General features: G+C 42.0%; 1 protein-coding gene and 1 long non-coding RNA gene across 4 annotated transcripts in view; one reads left to right on the top strand and one right to left on the bottom strand.

Annotated features, from left to right (window-relative positions):
• The window catches only part of Atxn1 (ataxin 1), a 389216-nt gene that overhangs the window by 353926 nt on the left and 12157 nt on the right, over nt 1–23133 (bottom strand). The gene's annotated exons all lie outside the window — the stretch shown is intronic.
• Nucleotides 11892–15125, top strand: LOC125615597. Its single transcript, XR_007346250.1, has 2 exons — nt 11892–12283; nt 13977–15125. It is a non-coding gene; the product is annotated as an uncharacterized LOC125615597 (long non-coding RNA).

Consider the following 23133-nt stretch of genomic DNA (forward strand, 5'->3'; position numbering starts at 1 on the left):
CCTCCCACCCTGTCTCGCAGGGGGTGACTGAACACCAGCAATAGGAGGTATGTTTATTAGCCTGACTCCCAACTCTGAGGAAGAGCCCAAATTTCAGCAAATGGGAATGATTCCAAATTGTACAAGAAAATGAAATGTTTATAGTTTTACTAAAATGTCCTGTTGTCTGAAATTCAAAATGCATTGGTATGCTTGGTGTGTGTGTAGTTACAAAGAAAAAATATATTTAAATAGATGAAAGCCAATGAAAAGGGCTTACTGATAATAGTCTAATTACAAAGGAGGAATTTTTCTCTTTTTGTTCAATAAAATGGATTCTGTACATGAAACTACCTAACTATTGCTTTTGTTGGCTATGTGTATGGTAGTGCTGAACCCATAGTAAATTATTTAAAAACTCTAAAATAGTGGGAAGAATTTGAAAGCATAGAAGGAAAATATGTCAATCTATAAAACCCGAGTCATGACAGTAACCAAACCTGACTCTCTATCAGCTTTACCAAACACTACTCATATTTCCTGTGATAAAAACTCAGGTTTTTATTACTCAGTTCTTTAGTAAGTTTATGCATCTAACTTGGTAGAGGTGAAACATGATTGGCTGCTCTTCTCACCCTGAACACACAGCGTTAGCAACTGTGGTCCAAAATATGTTATTTTAAGACAGGCAGGCAGACAGACATGCATCTGTGTCTCATACACACACACACACACATACACACACACACAAACTATATAAGAATTTTATCCCCCAAAAGGTACAAGGCATTTTTACCTAAAAACTTTCTTATCCTGCATAAAACAGTCTTTTCTGTTGGTATGCTACACTGAAAATACTGAAGGCTATGTTCTTATAAACATTTACGCAGACTTCTTAGAAAGAAGAGAGAATTAAAAAAGAAAGAAAGAAAGAAAAAAGAGAGAATTCTGCTAAGGATTAAAAGCCACTATCACGATTTACAAATTATCTCAACTAAAAATTCTAAAGTTTGAATTCTTTTATTTTTCAGTGGGGGAAATTGTTCCTTCCAAGATACAGTGCCACACTACGTTATCTTTAAGACGCTGGGTATACCACTTCTGGGGACATTTATATCTTATTTGAAAAATAATTTATGTGATCTCTTAAAAATAACCTATCCTTGTACAATTGAAATAAACACAATTACCCATCATCAGTTTGTATGGAACTTACTATAAATCAACTACAAAAAATAAGCTATAATTAGAATGTAATCCTAAAAAGAGGACAAAGAGATAAAACTCAAGTACAATCTTCCACAGATAAAATAAAATCGTGCTATGCATCACCCCTTTAGTTAAACCTTTTATTTATGAATCTAGCAAATCTTCCTGCGTAGGCTAAATTTCTTTAAGCTTTTCTGGACAAATTCCCTACATTCAACAGAGTAAGTTCCAATGTTTAGTCACAGAAGAGGCTCTGGAGCATTAAGATAATTACACAATTTGAACTTCTAAGTATATATATATTTTTAAAATTAATAACACAGTGTACTTCCTTGCTTAGAAGGAAATTTAAATTACAAAGAATTTGACTTTTCAAAATTCCTGAACCCCAAAGCCATTAAAAAATAGCCATGGAAAAGAAATATAACCCATGAGCCAAGTAGCTTCACTAAATATTTATCACAGTATAACATTGCTGCATTCTGAAAGTTTCTGGCTCTCCTGCAAATTTCACGTTCAGGTCCATTTTTACTCCACTGTGTTTCAGCAGAAAGCTTAAAGCATGTTGATTCTAGTACAAATCATAAAAGAGCCTGGGAGGAAAGTTCAAAGTAACCTCAAGCATGATGACTTCATGTTCAAAAGATCTTTCTCATGTTAATAACACTTAAATCTTTGCCTCTGTCTGACTCACAAGCCTCAGACTAAAGTTCTGCCCCATCAGGTCTTCCAGCCAGGTGAAGCGAGTCCTCCATTGTCCTAGGCAGAGCACACGGCCTTCGCCTGCAGTGGGGCAGTCTGTCAAACATGGACAAACCCCATGAGAAACTAAAACAGGCGAGGAGGAGGAAGAAATTCCCAGCCCCAATTCCTCAATAGGAACCCAGAGAAAATTCGTGAAATCTCAGAGACAGTACTCTGGATGTCTTTTTGATTAGTAGGAATTCCAAAGCCAAGGCTTCAGACGTAGGGTTCTTTTCTAGCATGTTCAGCAAGGAAGGAATTCATTCCAGTGTTTGTCCCTGGGAGATGCACTACACCATCCACCCCAGGATCTAAATACACAAACAGAGAAAGCAGCCCACGAAGAGGGTGCCGACTATATACAATCTTGCTCTGATCTGAAAATTCTAACCAGACCATTCCATGGCCTGGTCACAGTCCCTGTCCTCAGTTTCACCAGAGAAAGACAGGAAGCAGAGAAGTCCAGACCAACGTGTGTCTTCCAAAGAAATACTACATCTTATTTTCATGTCAAACCTGTTGATGAAATTGTGGTCCATGTAAGGACAGGCAGGTTAGCTGACTACCAATAGCTGTTAATCAGGTTTTGAAGAATGAAGGTGGCTGAACACTTGGACAAAAAGATCCCTTGGGAAATTCCCTTGGGAAATTACCTTGGGGTGGGGGGGGGACACAAACATTCATTTCTTTGTTCTTTAAAGGGCACCTCTCCCTTGGATCTGCTGGACACGGGACTCCTCTAGAGCCTTCTTAAGTATGAGAGCTGAGTTTTCTGTTTATTCAGGCTGCCAAGCTGCTATTTACTACCCCACTCCTGCATGTTTTCATTCCAGGGAGTGTGATTGTTAATTTGTTATTGCGAGTTTCCTAAGGAGTCAAAACATCCAGGGAGAAGCTTGAACTACACACAGCAATAAAGGCTAGAAAATGCCTCAACAACATGGAAATGACTCACTGCTGAAGAGATGGAGGCTTAAGGAACGCTCTCCCATTCAAGTTAGGGTGAATGTGTTCAGAGGAAAGGAAAAAAAAAAAACAGTCAATCCAATTTTCACATCAGAAACCAAATTTTGAAAATCATCTTCTTTGAAATAGTTTTTAACTCTCCCTTTCTGGAACCTGCAAGGTCAAGCATTACTGGTACCCATGTGCTTATCTGGCCAGTACCTACTTCTCCATTCCCTTCTCAGATGGTATTTATGCTCGGATAAGGGAATCAGCCTCAAACAGGGTGACTACATTTATTCCAACATTTCTTGCATCATTTAAAAACGGGGGAGGCATTAAGTAAGTCTAACCATTTATAAAAGAAGACTCTCAGTAAGTACAGATCTTTTTAACTGGTTCAGAGTCAAGGACACAAGAAGCACCTGCATGTACAGGAATGATAGGTAAACACTTGCTAAACAGAAGCAGCTGAAGTTCCCTTTCCTATAGTAACCCACATATATTTTCCTTCAAATGAAACAGAATTCGATCACCATATTAAGATGAAACCCTGCGAAAGAGCTTCCTTCATCTGGGAATGTTAAATAGTTAGGGGGTTCCCAGCTCTGCCCACTAAGGTGAGGCGATTCTAATACAAACCTTAGTGGACTGGTAAGCTAAAACACTTAGGTCCAAGCCCTCCTTGAGGATGATGCCAATTATCATCTTTAAATGCAAATTAGTGAGACCTCCTGAACCTGATTATGTATGACACAGAATAACTTCTTAACAGGTCCTACCGCAGGTGGGTCTCCCATGAGTTCAAGCCACATACAGCGAAATTAGACACCGAACATGCTCCCTCCTTGAACTAGACAAGTATTATAAAAGCAATTTTTTTTCTAGAAAGTAATAACTGAAAAAAAAAATAGTGACTATTACCAAAAAATCCTTCTCAATGAATTCTCGGCTCTGAGGGTATAGTATGTTCAAAAATGGTGTAAACCTAAATAAGTGGCCAGATCTATTTTCTGTCCCCCAAGAAATTAAGGTAATTAAGTAAATTAAATCAGTAAATTCAAAACCTTTCGTAATTTAAAAAAATTTTTCAACTATAAGTAAATACAATACAATGAGATGCATTAAATGTGATAAAAGAGCAATTATTGGGGGATTTATATATAGTTATTAGGGGAAAGGAATAAACACAAAATAATTCCAAATTGGCATTTCATGCTCAAAATACCATCCACTATCTCTTTCAATTTTCTTAATATTTTACACACACACACACAAACACACACACACTCAGTAAACAGGGTTCAAACAAGAAATCTAATATAAGAAGCAATTATAAATCACATTTTAATAAATTGAGTTTTAAATCTCTTAATTACTTACAGAACATTTTGAAAATGATCAATAAATTACTTAATGGATAGACTAGGAGAGCTTATATAATTATATATTAGATAATTCTATATCAATATGTTATACATAATATAATGCATGCAAGGCATCAATCCCGGGGCATTGTACATGTTAAGCACACACTCTCCTATTGAGCCATACCCCAGTCCCACAAACAGAGATAACTTCCCCAATCCTAGATCTCCCTTCTTACCCACCCACAACTGCCAGCACCCATATGCCTGGAATCTTGCCCTAAATACTTTCCATACACTGGAAAATGCCAATGGAGATTAATACCACAATAATAGTAGGTAGAGTGTCAAAAGCACTTACTGTGTGCCTGCACCCTTCTAAGAGTCTTATAGAGGTTGACCTATTTAGTCCTTATGTTGGTTGCCATCTCCTCCGGGAGGAAGGCACTGGCATGCACAAGTGGTGGGGCTGGGTCTTGAACCACAGCCCTGGTACAAGGGGACTTGGACAAGCAGCAGGTGGTGGGGCTGGGCCTTGAACCACAGCCCTGGTACACTCTGCCAGGGCAGACACAGTGCAAACCCCAGACACCAGCAGCACCTTCAGAACAGCATGGCACCCTCTTTCCCACCACCCCGTTTTGACAATTTTCAGTTCTTTTGACTATGTAATCCTAAAGGCTGTTAAGGATCCTTTTTAAATTTTGTTTTTTAAAATTTTTAATTGACATGGTTATTTTACATATTTAGGAATACAGAGGTCTTTTCTCATCATATAACTGCTGAGGATTCTTAAGGTGCTGTCCCAACCCCAGGGCAGCTTCCAAAAGAGCTGACCCACAAGGAGGGTTCTTTGAGAACCGGGTGATCCCAATACCAGGGACTGCTGAGAAATCCTGGGACAAACCCGGCCACCGTGTGATAACAGCCTCTCTGGCAGCTAAGAATGGATATTAAAAACATCCTCCTTTCTGTACAAAGTATCTGGTCACATAGTTTGTTATCAGCAGCACCAGGATTCAAAATTGTGACCTCTGTCTTTTCTCTCGAGTGCCCTATTCTCCCAAGGTATATATTTATGTGTCTTGCAAAGCAGCCAAATGGAAACTTCCAAAGGAGCCTCCTGTGGGCCTAGCAGTGAATGAATAACGGCTGGATTGAGAAAGCAAAGAGAAAGTGAGTCATAGATATTGCATTAAATATATAAGCTTTCTCTGGCTTTCTTTGAAATGTTTTCTAATCTAAACTCGGAGTTGTTGGCTTTGTATTTACTGCAGCTGGGACTCTGGAGCCAAGCTCCAAATACCATTCAAAGCCTGTATTCTTTTGCTCAAATTTTAAGCACTGCAATCAATGTGCAGTACCTATGTAGGTCCTTTTGACAACAATGCAATTGAAATGAGGCAATAAGTGAAATGACTTAACCAGAGAGAAGTGGTTTAGCCCCATGTTGCAACCTAGCTAACCCTCAGGGAGGTCTCAGCGTGGGGGGACCTACCAGCAACTGGTTTATCAAGACCTCACAGCCCCACACTGTTGGTGTGGAGTTTGACTACCACTAACCAAAAAGTTCCTCCTTTCAACTATCAGAAGCAATGGGCACATTTCATCTTCTCCTATGGATTCTGGCCCTCCCAACTGAGCCCTGACATATTCGGGAAGGAAAAAGAGCTTTAAACATAAATCACACAGGGTATCTATCTGGCACACGGTAGCAATGGCATAAATATTGTTGAACTTCCTCCCATCCTCCCCAATGAGTGAAAAACTCCTTGGATCATCTCAAAGACTGAACAAGGGTAAAAAGATACTTTTTCAATGAGTAACTTAGAATTCCTTTTGCAAAATGAAATTCAGTGTCTGCATATGGAATGTAATTTGTTAGTGCTTGATTATAATTTAAATTGTGAAATTATAAATAAAAATCCCTTTACAGGTAGAATTTCTAGAAAATGTATGAACACACATTGTCTAAAGTTAAAAAGCAAATCAATGAATATATAGAAAAGATATAATACAAACATCTATACTATAAACATAATGTAAATTTTTATATTATATAAATGTAATATAATATAATATTTATGCACATATGAACACTTATATATATTTAAATTCTACAAACTGCAGTGAGATCACGCCTGCCTTAGGAGCCGTGGGAGCCAGGACCCGTCACCATCAGCTCCTCCCATGAGCACATGAGAAAGGCATTCTCAGCCACAGCTCCTTCCTAATAAAACTTTCCTTCAAGTTCTCCCTTTGTTGTGAACTTCAGTCACTGCCTTCCCACTGGCTGTACACAACCTCACATATCTTTCAAAAGCTAACTGAAGCATAGAGAAGTTAAACCTGATTTATTCAAGGTCAAATCTGGAGTCACTGGAAAAGCCATAAACACAGCCGTGCCTCCTCTCAGTGTTCTGGATGCCGGGCCAACCTGCAGGGCCAAGTTTTGACTTTTGATTGTTGTTTTCAAAATTTTCCTGGGGTATTTAAAAACAACTCATGTGGACAAGACAGAGGGAAGACATTTTTAACAAATTTTATTAACACGGCACAATTCCACATTCCTGGACATAGCACAAGTGCCAATTAGTTTTTAACATATGCATTTAAAGTTCCCTTAAAGGCAACTGGATGCCTGACTCAGACACCTATGAATGGAAAGGGGTTCAGTAGCCCACACTACATCTTATTTTTTTCCTATTAAGTGCAACTGAATCACAATGCATAGTAAGCAGTTTGTGCCAAAAGAAACGTTCTGCGTGGCCCAGCTGCACAGAACTGCCCTAGACCCCATTCTAAGACCCACATGAACAGTATCAGGGGAGGTGAAAAGAGGACCAGTTCAAGAAGCATTTGGGGTAAAGAACACCAGAAGTGCTGAGCTCCGCTGAGAAATGAGGGCGCCAGAATTGTTTAAAAAAAAAAAATTCACAAGCATGTGCAGATTAGACAGATAACAAGAGGGATTTTTTTTTCTTTCTTTCTTATAAAAACAGAGGTCATTCCTCTTGCTTTCAGGAGGACCTTGAAAAACCACCCAGAACAGCCAAGTGTTGCAGAGCTTTGAGGGCCTGGCGAAGACAGCAGGAGAAACCTAATCCCAGCGTCCTCTGTACTTTGCTTTCTGTCCCACACTCAAAGACTACCTGGTTAAACCAAGGGACATTTATTTTTCTGGTATCTCCATATCATGAAATCGTGTTGGCTGTTTTCTTCTCTGCCTCTGTCTCCCATCTACCCTCCACCCCACCTACACTGGCATATTCTCTGTGGTCAAAGAATCTGTTTCGGTATTAGTGTTCAATATACCAAATGTCAAGTAAACACTCGACACATTTCCTGTGCTATTTAAAGCATCCTAAGCAATTATTTGCTCTAAAGTATTAAACTGTAAATTTTCGTAGCTGGCGCCAATTCCTATAGCAATAGCTGTCACAGAACAGCACTCAGAATTCTCAAATGCAGGTTTTAAATCAGCAACACTCTTGGGGCTACATTTGCCAAGGTTTTCCTAGTTTCCATATTTTTATGGCATGTTTTTGAGACAACGGACAAACCGCAACAAAGTGTCATATGCAGCTCTTTTTATTCCCTGCTGGAAGCTTAATAGGCACACTGCTTCAACATCAATTCCTCTCTAAGCAGAAAGACAAGAGGCAGAAGATAAAAATAGACACATACTCACACTTCAACCTCTCTGTGATACTACTTACTATTACAGGCCTAAATCACAAAAACATCACTGCATTTGATAAACTCCAGATCACAGAGCCAGCTCACCAAAGGGTCCCCCAACACCGGCTCTAGGAAGGGCACGGGCTATATTTGCACATAGGAATGCATACAGCACTAGAAAATACTAGCAACCAAGGCACACACGTGTGAATGTGGATGTTTAAATGACTCCACATATATTCATACACATAAGACTTTAAGTGCTTTTATGTTTAAATAGATCCGGTTCTCCTCCATCTTTTACAATCCATATATATTTTCATAATTATGTGGAAGTAATATAAAATAGTCCTAACTTCCAAATAGCTAAGACTATTAAATTGCCTCCTTCTACTACAGACTAATGTGGTCCTTGGAAAGACTTTCATACAACAGTACAATTTGCAACCAAAACAAACCAAAAAAAAAAAAAAAAGCCTCTTTACTTATTAGAAAATTTAAAAAGCAGTGAATTATTTGAATATATTTTCCAACCGATGAAAGAATGCTATTATTCCTGCCAGGCCAGAATGCTTTTTGATTTTCACACACACCGCCAGGTATTACTACTTGCTGAAAGACTGCATTAAAATATTAAGGACAACAAGGTTATATCATCTTAACAGGTTCCATTCAGTGGCGTTCGATTGTGTTACCCAATGCTGTCGCATTGGTTATGAGAATACACTGTGTCCTTAAGTCACACTACTTAAAACCGTGTCTACAGAACTAATTCTGGTGGATCATGACCTGCCAAGCTTGTAAGAGGTCTATCAGCACCATAACAGAAAATCATATTTTATTTGAAACAGGATGTGTCTGTCCCCTTGAGTGAGGCAAAATCCCTGTGGCCTCACCAAGAACTCCCTGCACCAGCAGCCTCACAGCACCTTAACCACCAAGCCACATCCCCAGCCCTTTTTATTTTGAATTTAGAGACAGGGTCTCACTAAGTTGTTTAGGGCCTTGCTTAGTTGCTGAAGCTGGCTTTGAACTTGCAATCTTCCTGTCTCAGCCTCCCAAGCTTCTGGGATTACAGGCCTGTGCCACCACACCCAGTATCTTTTAAAAGCATATCTTCTTTGTATCTCCTCCACCTCCCCGCCCCCCCAACCCTTGGTGACAAAAAACAGCGAAGAGGTCAGAAAGATGACAAAATAGGGAGAAGAGAGGAGAAAAAGAAAGGGAATGTATATATCGATCTGGTTAGCATGCACTTTTGTTAAAGATGTTCTTATATATAATTTTTCTAGTGGTTATGCGCACATACGCCCATGTACGTGGTATTGGGAATTGAACCCAGGGGTGCTTTACCATTAAGCTACATGCCCAGCCCTTTTTATTTGATTTTATTTTGAGACAAGGTCCATAAGCTGACCAGGCTGGCCTAGAACCTGTGATCTTCCGCCTCAGCCTCCTCCTGTGGCCCTGGGGTTCTAAGGTGAAAAGAAGAGTGACAGATCAAGGGAGGGCTACACAGGGACATTCGGTTTATGGTCATTCAAAACTCTGGGTGGAGAATTAAGGAAATGTTCACTGAATCTTTATTCTCCATAACTCACATTTATTTTGTGAGTCTGCTTTTGTATACATACTCAATGTTTTTTAATTCAATATTTAGTAAAAACAGTTTTTGAAAACAATAGGGTAAGTCTTACAATGACACCAGGCGGTCAGTTCATAAAGAGCCTGGGGGCTGAGGTAAAATGTCAAGATGAGTCATAGGCCCAGCCCTTCCTGGCTCCGTGACCTTGGGCAAACTGCTAACCCAGTTACCTTATCTGTGAAGTGGAGATAATGACCAGCGATCTCAGCTTACTGTGAGGATTAAGTGATTAGTACAATGACCCACACATCTTAAATCCTCAGCAAGCCAGCCACCATCATTACTGAGAGTACAGTTCTAGGCACTATGACCTTTCTTAAGCATGTATGCTGTATACCTTGTGTTTTCAACCACAAATCGGGTAAGTAAATACTTATTGGCAATGATCTATTCACAAAAACATCAACCATTAAATTCTGCATATTTTTTTTTAAGGGAAACACCAGAAGTCAATGTCTAGAAGATGCTCGAATGGATAGAAGAGTTCCATGAGAACTATGTTCTTTGGGAAATCTAACAGTTCCACGGGAAAATGTGAAGAACTTGAGCCCTCAAGTGTCCTTTCTGGGGAATCACGTTGATACAGGTAATGTCAGCTTGTCTTGGAAAAGACAGAATTTGTCTAAGAGCAGAATTCTGTCTTGGGATGGATGGCAAACACCATCCAGCAGTAACCTAAACAAAAACATGTATCATCTACTCTTATGTGATCCAGAGCTCACAGAATATACATTAACTCCTAACATCATCCACTGACAGAGAGTAACAATGAGCACTTATCTCTTGTTAAAATGTGTCCTTCAAATAACACAGGAAAGGAAGTCGCAGATGAGTTTGTTTGAAGCCATGAGCCACAAGTTATTCAACTCTCTGGTTCCCTCTAGCACACTAGCCTCCTCCCACATGGCAGGCTTACAAGAAATGAATAGGGCTGCGTGTAAGAGGAGGAAGTTGGACCGAGAGATGTTTGGGGCCCTCCTGATTTTAAATTTCATGAATGACAAACCGCCTAGCTAACCAAGCTAATGGTAATAGCTACACTCAGGAATTCACTGAGACATTAACAATGAAATTGATTGAAGCCATTCCTCCTTCCTTAATTTCCATGAATGTGAGCATGGTCAATCTACAGCTCTTGATTTCAGTGCTTAATTCTATTATTAGAGCATTAAGAATAGGCCTACCCTCTAAATCTCAGGAAACATAAAGAAACTGACAACCCGGAGAAACAGATACGTTTCAGAGCCAGAGGAATCAAAGTAAGACATTTCTTTTTCCTTCCCTGCCTCCCCTCCACCCCCATTAATAATTCCTAATCTCTCTTCAGTGTATTTATTGGGCATTAGTTATTATTTAATAGAACAGTTCTCCTGGGAGAGAGAAACCAACCTAAAATAAGCATTTTCCAAGGATAAGAAGAGATCACTGTAACAGAGAAAATACCAGAAGGCATAATCTTTCTATCACATAACAATTTGAATCTTATAAAACAAAAAACATATTTTAAAGTCATATCCCAACTGTAAAACTGGCCAAAGTGAATAGATTTTATGAGATACTGATCACTGCTAAGGAAAAAAAATCCAAGTTGAAGAATAGAATTCGAATCTCTCCAACCAGTGACTCACAATCTGAATCTGATGTATATTCTAGGCATAAATCCCCTCTCCAGGGAGCAGAAACTCCGAACCTGCCACATTCCAAGTTGGAAAGATTTATCAGTATTCCGTGTCTATTAAGAACAGCTCCTGAAAGCCATTAGCAAAGGTAAGTTGTAAGTGGAGAATCAAAAGACAGAAAGACTTCAATATCACATCATGTCTCTTTTATTTTCTAATGAAACACAGGCCAAGAGGAAAACTTCCAGCTCATGACAACAGCAAGAGCAAAATCGTTGCTCCTTACAGAAACTGGCAAATAAAGAATACACAAAACACCTGGAGATGTCTTCCTGTTTCCTGGCCAGAGACTATTTAAAAATAAGAGTAGCTAACAGTCAAATCTTCAGAGCCATGAATTACACGCAGACACACAGACCTCCTCACACAAGAGAGCAAGCCTGATGCTATTTAAACATCATGAGATATTTTCCTAACCAGGCACAGATGGATGTACGGACTTCTCTGCCAACCGCCGGGTTCAGAAAATTCCCTCTATTTTTAATGATTTGGTTCAGAGGACCCGTTTGTGATTAACTTCTGTGTTGGAGGGCTAAGCAAGCAAGGTTCCTGACCCAGAGCGAAGAACACAGAGAGAAGCTTAATTATTTTTAAACAGCTAGTGTAATATTATAGAGCATGTGTAGGAACAACTCATTTGTCAAAGACCCACTGGTCGCTGTTACAGTTGGAAGTTGTACAGTGGAGCAGGGGAACAGAAAAACCCGACAGAGGTTTAGTAATTACTGCGAGGTCGAAATGAAGTTCTTCATGACAACTAGATTTTCCTCCTCGGGAAATAACAATGGAAGGAGAGGTGGAGGAAGAAATCAATAGTGTGGTCAAGACTGGTCCCAGCACCAGGAGTTTCAGTTTTGAGCAGGAGCCACGGTGAATGGATGCCAGCAGCTTCAACACAGGAAATGCACTCGGATGCAAGGAGAAGTTGGTCAGGAAACTCAAACCATAGCTTCAGAGTCACACGCTGGAATTGCTGAGCAAGATGAAATCCCAGAAGGAGGACAGAGAGAGAAACAATGGCCCAGCCCTGAGAGGTAAGAAGAATGAGCAGAATGGAACCTTCCTACATTTTTATGAGCTGGGAACCCTTATTTTTAAGTAGTTTCCAAGTAAGAAAACAATAAACTCAAGTCATGAATTATTATAAACAAGAAAGGAAATGAAACACAGGCACACAGAAGCTTGAAGGCAGAACAGCGATACAACCTAGCAGACCTTTATTCCCAGAGAAGCTTTCTCTTGATTGGCAACTGTAGAATGTTAAGATATTCTGCATTTAAGTCCTTAATGGCATTTGGGGAACTCAGAGTCTACAGAACCACAGGCCACCGAGAGCCAAAATTTCAGGAGTTAATAGTCAATGCTAAATATGACACTTGCTATGAGTCCAGGATCAGTGCCAGGATGATTTGGGAGATTTAAAACACGCAAAAAAAAAAAAAAAAAAAAAAAAAGCACCTATTTTTTCTTCCAGAGGTTCAGAATGGAGAACCGAATCACAATACCCCTTGCAGGGGGCCTTAATTCTGAAGTTCAGCTCCTTGAACCATGAAGGCTGGCCACTGGCTCTTGGCTGGGTTGGTTGACATGGCAAGACCCTTAGAAGGACATTCATATTTGTGGATAATTAAGAAATTTCAGTAATTGGAAGCAATTCTAGAAGCCATCGTGAGAAGAAGAAAAAAGATAATCTGTTCCAGAGAGACCAAAATAAAGTTGAATATATATCATGTATATATGGATATATATATGGATATATAATTTTTTCCTCTTCTATTATGCAAATAGGTGAATTATGTGTATGGGTGTGTGTTGGCAAAAGACTAGAATATTTTTTTAAAGAACTCGTTTTTTAAAAAGCACATCTACAACTCCCAGTATTTATAGCTGCAAATGGCTTCATATTCCCCACCTGGTATTACTGCAGGCTCTGGCCATGGCTTAGAAATGTTTATATTTCATTTAGAAATGTTTCTATTTGCTGTAACACTTGCCACCGTAATGGGATCTGACCTGTGTCTTTGTCAATAAAACAATCCTAGAAGATATGTAAACAGGAATTCAATTTTCTTTAAGTCCAAAAATTCAAAAATATGGTTGTCAGAACAAGGGTTGCTTTCTGTGGACTCCTCTAGTTAAATGAAAGCCATTCAACTTGAATCAATTGCTGTCTCCTTTCTCCAATACACAGCAGATTTATATTTCAGAAGGTTTTTGACAGAGAACAAAATGTTACTGAAATATCTCCTCCATTCCTTTTGGTCCTACATAACATTCCACGGCTGCACTCCCAACAAGGGGCATAGATTTGTCAGCTTCTGTTTCTACTTGTTCTATTCTAGTTTGTCTCTGTTGCAAATTTTCTGTTTTGACCCTTTCCTGACAAAACATGAATATATATACACCTTTTGGTTGTCTTACAACTTGCAATGAAGGAAAACAAAACTTTGCATTTTTTATTCTGTACCACCTTTAAGCACCCATAACTTTTTAAAATAAGCCCTGCTATTTAAATCAGCAATAGAACACTTTTTTTTTTTTAAATGTCTGCTTATGTAAACACGAGAAATCCGGGGAGAGAATGCTTCCAATCCAACAATCCACACATTCCTACACAAAACCAATCACTGGCATATTTAAAAGCTTGATCTGTGGGGAGAGACAGGCTGGAACTAGCAGGAACAAGCCTGTGCAAGGTGAATTTATCCTCCACTCCCTCTACTGCAGGTCACCTCAGGATATGGCCCTGGGTAACCGCCAAGATGGAAAGAATGGATGGATGCCTTGTTTCTAGTGGACTGGTGCAGAGACTCCCCAAGAGCTCAAGAAGGAAGCAGGCTCTGCCGGTGGCAAGCGCAGGGTGACTGTAAGCTGATCAAGCAGCACATGTAACAGCAGCTTCCTGGCCATTAATGACTAAGCCTGCACCAGCACAGAACCGGTCCAAAACAGGCTTCTGACCAGGAGACAGCTAAAGCACTGGCTCTCAGGGACCAGGTCCAAAAGGAGGTCTCGGAAGCTGGGTGTCATCCACTAGGGTAGCCCAGAATAAATGGTGATACAGTTTGCCTCCTGGAAAATTCATTAAGACTTGGAACAGCAAAGACACCAAATCCAAAGGGCTTCCAACGAAGATCTTGGGGCAAGAAGAGATGTCCACCAGCACTTTCGGTCTGGGACCTGTTAGAGAGAAACATCCTTAGCTACTCCATTGCCAAACAAAACTCCCCGCTGGGCTGACTGTCCTTGATGGCTGGGAGCAAGCTATAAGAGACGGAGAGGGAATGCCTAAGAGAGAGAGAGGGGGAGACAGAGAGATTGCCTTGGTCTCCTTTGCAACATTGCTCACGAGGATTTCAGGTAAGCCTGGCTTCTTCGGTCAACACCAAAAGTGAATCAGAGGCCAACTATTTCTGCAACTAACAGCATGGTCACCAGGCAGCCGATTACTTCTACAAAGAAGGAAGAGGCTTCTCAACAGTTCTAGACTCTGGTATCAAGGGCTGAACAGTGTTTTCCCAAGATGAACCACTCAATGTGGAAGAGCAGTAGATACTTAACTATCAGGGCAGCCATTTGTGTTCTCTGCAGATGTGAATGCTCTGTGCTGCCCCCCTGCTGCCCAGAGGTTGGAAGGCTGGCTCCCAGCTTGAGCTTCCTCTGCCCACCACTTCCCTAACATCCAGCAGGAAGGCAGGGAGGACGGACAGATAGGGAACTGACCTGACTATCTTCCCACCCTCAACTGGCAAGGACTTCTCCGAGAAGATGGCATCTGATTTCAAGATTCCATATGCAAGATCAATTTAGTTCCCTGACATTTCTGACCTTGCTGACATGGGTGCATTAAAGGAAATAAAGCTCTAAGGAGTGCAACCTTAAAGGTACAGTGGCTACGAAAGGAGACTCACTCTCCACCCACCCTTCACATTTAGTTGTAAGCACTCCAAACCCATCTAACATCCAAACTTATAATGAAATGTGTCCAGGGTAACCATGAATGGCTTACACCAAGGGGCTGGACCCCTTGTATTTCTTCATCTTTACAGGCCAAGATGAAAATTGCCCTTTTGAGCCAATTTGAAAAAAACAAAGACAAGGTTTTTGTTTGTTTTCTCTTTATGAATCCAGAGATATCCGCTGGAGACATTCCTGGAGTATGTGGACTGTCCAGGAGATGGGAAAGAGCGATAAATGACCAGTCAGAAAGCCAGGGTGACAGTACTGATGATCTAGCCACTGGGACCTAGTAACTCAGTCTCAGAACTCCTAGGTTCTATTTTCTCTTAGAAGACGAGGCTACGCCCTACGCACAGAGTCTCTATGACTATCCACTGAAACGATCTGGCAGGCACTTGAATTCTGAGAGGTGCTATTATCAGTCGAGGCGGGCCCATGGCACACTAGTCGCTGCACATGGTCTAGATGACTGTGGTGTTTAAGGCTGTAGTTACTAAATCAGAGGCTCAGGCTGCAAAACGCAATCACGAGACAAGGGTAGTTTTGACTAGTCCTCTAAGAGAAACAGGAAACAGAGGGCTTTCATCCCAGTGGAGTCTTTGAAGACCCTGGACATTTAAAATGGGAAAGTTAAAAAAAAAAATTTTTTTTCTTTTTTCTTTTTTTTTAAACAGAATCATTTCCTGAGACTTCAGGGCCAAGAGTTGACTTCAGTGCACCACTTAGAGAAAGAAACTTTGAGATTAGTCAGGTCACCAAATGTTCTCTGCCCAGCAGGATAGCAAACAGCCAGTGTTTGTTCATTTCCATAGATTAATGGCCCTCTCTCCAGGGTTCAAAGACATGTGAAGTGTGAATTCCAGAGTCTTGTCCGGGGAGGGCCCTGAAACTACTGGTAAGACCCCGATTCAAGGTTACGTGCAGAAACCTATTTTTCTTCCTTTCAGTGTTGCTTATTGCTCATGTGTGCCTATGCTAATCTCTAGGATGATTGAAATAGATCTACAGTTTCTGGGAGGGAAAAAAAAAACCCGTATCTTCCTCCTTTTATATCTGTTTATTCAGACTGTTAAAATAGTACTGTTCGTGGATGATGCCGAGATGGGAAAAAAAATACAACTTGTTCTTTCTGAAGAGTAGAGAAAGGTACAAAGGGTTAGAGAGACTTAAATAGAACAGGGAAGACAAATTAAAACACCAAAATTTGGGCTTAGAGGCTATCACCATATGTCCTTCAAACGCAATGGAAAGCCAGGTTTTAGGGAAGGAGGATTTTAAATAAACAAACAGAACATCTTTGCCAGTGTCATATAGTCATAGACTTGTCTCATATACCTATGACGATTCAGAAACAGAAAAAAGAAGCCAAACTAAACTGCTATCTTCTGGAAAGTATCAGACCAGGCACCAGGAGGCAGCATCCAAGGGAAACGCTCATTCCCATGTCCCACGTAAAGGGTTTCTCCCCAGGAGTTCCAGGGTGGGGTTGTAGGGACCCAGGAGGCTACAGGGGTGAGGCAGAGATGGAGCCTGGGAAAGGGGAAGAGAAATCCAAACAAAATTCACGCCACCTCCTTTTGTCCTGCCACTTGGAACCTTCCAGAGCACAGGGAGGTAGAGAGGACCGTCGGGCACTTCCCCCTGGATGCTGCAGCCCAGGAGGGAACAGGGCCTCGGTTTCTTCATGTCCCACTCCCGTTTCCACACCTGCTGAACCTCCAACAGGGTCCGACTTATGGTCCCTCACACGAGCCACCACAACTGGACACCCCTTACCTGCCCAAGGTGTCCTCCAATGGGAAAACTCCCACACAAACCCACACCAGACAGAGAGGTGGCTGGTCAGTCCCATTCCCTATGGGCAGTGTCATGCAGAGCAGAGGTTTGGGTCCCCTACCCCTTTCCTAGGGTTCCCTTTCCCATGTGGTACTTCACCCACACCTCAGCAGCCTGGTTCAGAACCCTTCCTTTCTTCCAGACAATGTGACCTTATGGTATAATTATCTCCCCAGGAACTTTCTCCTGAGTGGAAGAGTAGGGTCTCGGGAGAACTTCAGGAGACGGCTCAAGGTCAGAGAACAGATTTTAGAAATGAAAACCTCAAATTCATTCATTCATCCAACATGGTAAGCTGGGCTTCTAAGAATCATCACACAACCGAGATTCAACAGGATTTTTTTCAATACGAAGATAGTTTTAGACCATCAAAAACAAAGGCATTTTTTCCCTGCATTGAATTTCAACAACAGCAGTGTCTCTGTGGTCATGTGTGTAGTATGATAAAGCTCTAAACCGAGCAAATGCAGCATTCCATTGCAGAGAGCCTTTGTTCCACAGAATTCATCCCTGGGCCTCTCTTTACCTGAGCCCAGCTCTTTCAACATTTCCATCACTTTTATCATACACTGTCATGGTGCATGAAGCCAGTCCAACAAACATGTCATTTCTCATTCCTCCATGGTGGTCCACTAGACCCCACAGGGATCTCAGGCCACAACTGCGTAAGTCATAGGCAATATCATTAGAGGGGCTCCCATTGAATCTGTAAGCCGAGATTTTGCATGCAAGGGAAATGCCCATATTTATTGCAGTGTGACTGTAAACCAAACGCTGACAAGAGCAGCAACGGGGAAGAGACCCTCCTATCACTGAGCTGGGAAAAGGCTTCATGAAGAAGTTACGGGAGGGGACAATGGGGACCATGGGAGTCTGGAACTGACTGCAAGTAAGAGAGCCCAAGGAGGGGACTCTAAGCTGAGACTTAAGAACCAAGGAGAGGAGGGGGACATGGCACATCTAAAAGCTGGACACAAGAGAATAGGGCACTTCACAGAAGAAATAATGACGGAGGTGGAGTGGATATAGGGCAATGCACATGACAGGGCTGGAGTGATTAGCAAAGTCCCCCACCACAGGGAACCAGGTTAAGGTCTGGGCCATAAAACACCAGGACAGGAAGTAGGGAGGACCCAGGTGGAAACGTATTTCTGATATTCAGAAATGTTCATTCTGGCTTCAGAGAGGAGAAGGGGTTGAACCAGGACAGGGCTACCAACAGAGAGACCATGGAAGAGGCAGGTACCGCACATGCCAAGCCACCCTGCCTGGCTCAGCCACTAGCCCAAGTTAAGACTTTGAAGCCAGACTTCCCCCAAACTTGATGCCCAGGAAAGGGCTCCCAACCTCCTGCCCAAAAGCCCTCTCCAGGGATGAGCTGCACCAGGGTGGGGAGTGGGGTTGTATCACCCTGCATCACCCTCTTTGATCCAACATGGATGGAAATCAAAGCCAAGCAGCTTGTCCCTCCGCAGGGCCCCTCTGTGGGGAGCGGGACTGTGTGAAGAAGTGAAGTCTCCCACCCAGGGTCCTTGGAGTGAAGGCTGACATCAAGGCTTTGAAATTCACGCCCAACATTACAGACTTCTCCCAGGTGCAGGAGGCTGCCATACACTGTTCCCTGGGCAGGACTCCCTAGGATACAGGGACCCCTAGTAGAGGGCAGAGAACCCCAGCGCTGGACAGAGGAGATGTGACAGCCAGGGAGCTGGCTCAGGGGGGGTAAGGGTCAAAGAGTGAAGAGCAGGTGGGAGGAGAAGGAAAAGGGGGCCCTTGGGAATAGAGACAGAAGGATTCCGAGGACATCTGTTCTCAGCAAAGCCAACCTGCTAGGCCACCTGGTAAAGAACCTGGAGATGTCCTTCTACTCCTTCCTTCCAGGTTGTCCCAGCATACAATCACAAGAAAAGACAGATCCCTCACCTAAAAACCTGAACTTTCATCCAACAAAAAGTTTTATTGAAACTTAAAAAAGAAAAACAAAAGAAAAATGGACCACAAAAATAGCAGCAGAAAATACAACTTTACAAAAAGATTAATATCTAGAACACATAAAGAGCTCAATATACATAGATTAGAAAACATCAAGACTCTCATTTGCTAATTGTGAAGAGGACAATTAGTAAATAAACAGAGATGCAAATGTTCTATCTCTGAAAGGGATCAAAGGAATGCAAATCTCAAAACCAAGGAGTGTATTAAATTAGCCACACCAAAAAAAAAAAAAAATGATAAATCCTACAATTAATCAGGTTGAAGCAAGACACGTTTCTATATCATTAGTAACAATGTAAATTGGTGGAGGCCTTTTAGAAAGCAATTCAGAGCAAACTCCTCTAACTCAGGAATACAGCATTCTGCTGTCAGCTCACCCTACATAACACCTGGGCGAACCCACCCACAGCCTTGGAACAGTAAGCAGTAAATCAAATGCCAAAACAACGCGGAACTGAAGGCAGAACAACTTGATAGAATCTTTGAAGAGATCGTTTGAATGTCAAACATATTAGTTTAGGTGGCAAATGAAAACGTTTATGGGAAGTGGGAAAAAAGCAAAACTGAAAGATAAAAGAAAAAAAAAAGATATGTTTCAAATTGTCAAGAACTATAAGACAACCAAGTAAGGTGAGCAAGACTTATGGACCGGATTGGAGGACTCAAAGGGAACTTTCGTTCTGGTTGGCTTCCCTTGGTCATTATAAAGTTTGGGGAATAAATGTTAGACATTAGTATTTCTATCAATCCCGGGGTGGGAAGCACCCTTTTCTGTGAAGTAGATGGACTTGCGGAGGCCGTCATATCCTGATCCTTTCCAGGGCTGAAAGGTGCATCTGGGATCCAAACCCTGGCGCCATGAGCAGCTACTCTCATGCTACCAACAGGGCTCCATCCTTTGTTTTTGCTGGGTTTCCTCCCAGCCCTCAAATGCTGTGGCTTCTCCTTGCATCCTGTAAGTGCACTTGTTTTCATTGTTAGAGAGGTCCCACCCTCTGTGACACCCACACTGAGCACACATGTCATCATTCCAACCATCCTGTAAGACAGGTGTCATCACCCTCCTTTAACAGATGAGGAAACTGAGGACCGCAGATTCCAGAAACATGACCAAGGCCAATTCCAAACATGACCAGAGCTGGATTTCAAGCCCCAGTCCCTCTGATTTCAAACCCTTCACTTTTCCTCACCATTAAATACTGGCTATGCCCCTTCTCTACGTATGAAACAAAGTAAGACGACCAAACAACACAAGACAAAAGAACTCTCAAATGTCACCTCTTCTGTTTGCACTAGCTGCCTGAAGAAACTATTAATAATTACAATGAATCAAGAGGCATCAGTAAAGCTGCTTATAAATTAACCAAAAAGACAGATAACACTGCACACACTAATTGGAAAAGTTGATGCAGAAGAGAAAAGGTATTACCCAGAGACGAAAACCTGCACCTGCAGGTAAAACCAAATGACATCGAAAGGATTTCTACTTACAAATTAAAAGCAGAATATGGCCCTTGATACTACTGCATGGAAGAACTGAGCTTCTGCACGGCTCTTGCAAAAAAATAATTCCACAATTAGCTGAAAGATTCTTTCCAGTTACGACGCATTCCACCTCCAAAAATAGCTGTTGTTTGGGGCAGGGCAGAGAGAAGAGTAAGAAGAGGCAGAGGAAGTATTTAGGTATGAAACTAATAGAGATGAGCTGATAAACGATTTTAGGCACCACTTACGACTTACTCTCTAAATAATGACACAATAAGAGCTAAAGTATAAAGTCTAATTAACTACAAAACCTCACAAAGTCAAACAAGAGCAAAAGATGTTTGACAGAAGCCAAGGTCTTGGGGGGAGCGGAGAGGAAAAATCACAATAAAAATCTATTCAAGGAACTGTAAAATGTCACAGGCAGAAGGAGCCTGAGAGATTCTTTCTTGCAACCTCCGTATTTTCTGCAGATGGGAAACTGAGGCTCAGCAAGGTCAGATTGGGCAGCCCAAGTAACCTGGGCTGTAAACTGTCGTCAACTGCTTTCTTCTCAACCACACTCTCTCGGCACCAGAGTGGAGAGCTACTCCATTTCGAATCATATTTTTAAAAGAGCATTAAACATTCTCGAAAGATTAAATTCCTTTTTAATAATTTTCCAATGCACGGGGGTACATGTCTGGAAAGAGGCCTGCTTTTGATTCCCCTTGGAAAACTGTACACTGCTCTGTGTTGAACCCAGTACTGAGTGAAATATTAACAGGCCACATAATGGTCCCAGTGTTTCTTTGGGAAAGCTTCAACAGAATTCCAGAAACTCGTCCCCCAGGCCGACGGTGGTGTTTCTGGAGCCCACGGTAAACTCCATCCTCGGCTCAACAAGCCCATCACTGTTAAGTAACTCATCAGAAAATAAAGAGGGAATTACCAAGGGGGAATTGCCAAGCAATTAGTTCTCTGAAGCAGATGACACACAACTGTTCCCGGCTAGTCATATGTCAGAGTCAGAGTCTACTAATCTGTAAATAAAAATTCATCACATATGATTACAGCTGTGATGTCGACTGGAGCTGCCAGGCAATCGCACGGGAGCGAATCTCAAGGCCTCTTCAATTCCCAGTGTCTGTGAAGGGAGAGGCTCTGCAGGTAAATATGAAAAAAAAAAAAAAAAAAAAGAAAGAAAAAACCCGAAAAGCAACAACAACAGCGAAATTGACATCAGAAAGTCAATCCGGGGTTCCTTGAGCTGGTTGAGGAACGTGACCTTTCTTCCTCCGGACATGAATTGGCTAAGATCCCTTCACTGGTCCAGGGAAGGGGAGAAAATGAGGCACTCGCAGAGGCAGGCAGGGGGGATGGGCGATCTGAGCTTCCCGCGGCCACCCCACTGCAGCCTGAGCTCCCTCCACTGCGCGTTTTCCTCTCGGAGCCTGCAGTGAGGGCCACACCACCACCCAGCACGGCACACCGGGGAGAGAAAGAGATCGTGTCTGCCAAATCTTGCGCGCTGAGCGGTGACCCAGAGAAGCTCTTTTAAAAGTCAAAAGTTCATCGTCTCCCTGGGACTCTGGATGCCAAGCAACATCTGGAGCCAACTTAAGCCAATCCTCTGAAACAGATAAGCATATTGCCTGTGTCATCGTTTTCTCCAATTAATAATTACTGGAAGTGCGTAGGAATCTCAGGGAGGAATGAGGAAGAGGGAAAGAAATGGAGGAGACTCTACAAGACAGCCTGGACCCGAAAGCCTGTGGGTGACTCTGGGTGGACAGGCAGGCAGGCCTAGAAGTGGGAAGCTCCTGGCCCAGGAACCCTGCCCCGAGCCTCACCTCTGAGAGCACACTAGACCTGGGTTACGCTTCTCTAAATCTTACTCCTGGCATGCCCTGCCTTGTGTATCTGCCCGTAAGCTTCTTATAGACAGGCTCAGAGCTTGGGAGATAATCTATAGCCAAAATCAAGAGGGAAACTGGGATCCGAGCATGACCATAATCACTTAACTCCTGGGCCAACATGGGCAAGTTACTTACCCTCTCTGTGCTACTTTTCTCATCTATGAAATGAGGATTACCAGAGTGCCTATAAGAAAGGGCCACAGTGACAATTCTGTGGGTTACTATTCAGAGTGATAATCGTGAACAACTGATCATCTCTGCATTCTCTTTCATGCCTTCCTGGTATATCCTGTCTCACACAGTAAAACTGTTTTCCCCATCCCTCTCACTTCTGTCCTAATCCTCCTCTCTGAAGAAAGTTAGGTAAATCACTGCCTTGACTCTAAGCATCAGCAGATAGTAAAGAAACCCACCTTAATAACTCAGGCCAAAAAAAAAAAAAATCTTAGCTAACCCTCAAGTTGGCCCTAACTACACGAACACAGACTGCTCCCTAGCACCCATGGAACCAGATCCTTCCTCTCCCCTATGAGCCATGAAACCTTAGACTAGCTTTCTCCCCAGAACTAAGGCTCACCCATTCTGTATTTCCTTACCTTCTACAAAATATAAATTAAAAGCCACACACTGTTCAAAGAGCCATGTCTAGAAGTTTGGTGTCTCTACCTCCCTCCCCTCTTTATAATATATATATATATATATATATATAT

This window comes from Marmota marmota, unplaced genomic scaffold (assembly GCF_001458135.2).
Source record: "Marmota marmota marmota unplaced genomic scaffold, marMar, whole genome shotgun sequence".
Classification (NCBI taxonomy): Eukaryota; Metazoa; Chordata; class Mammalia; order Rodentia; family Sciuridae; genus Marmota; species Marmota marmota.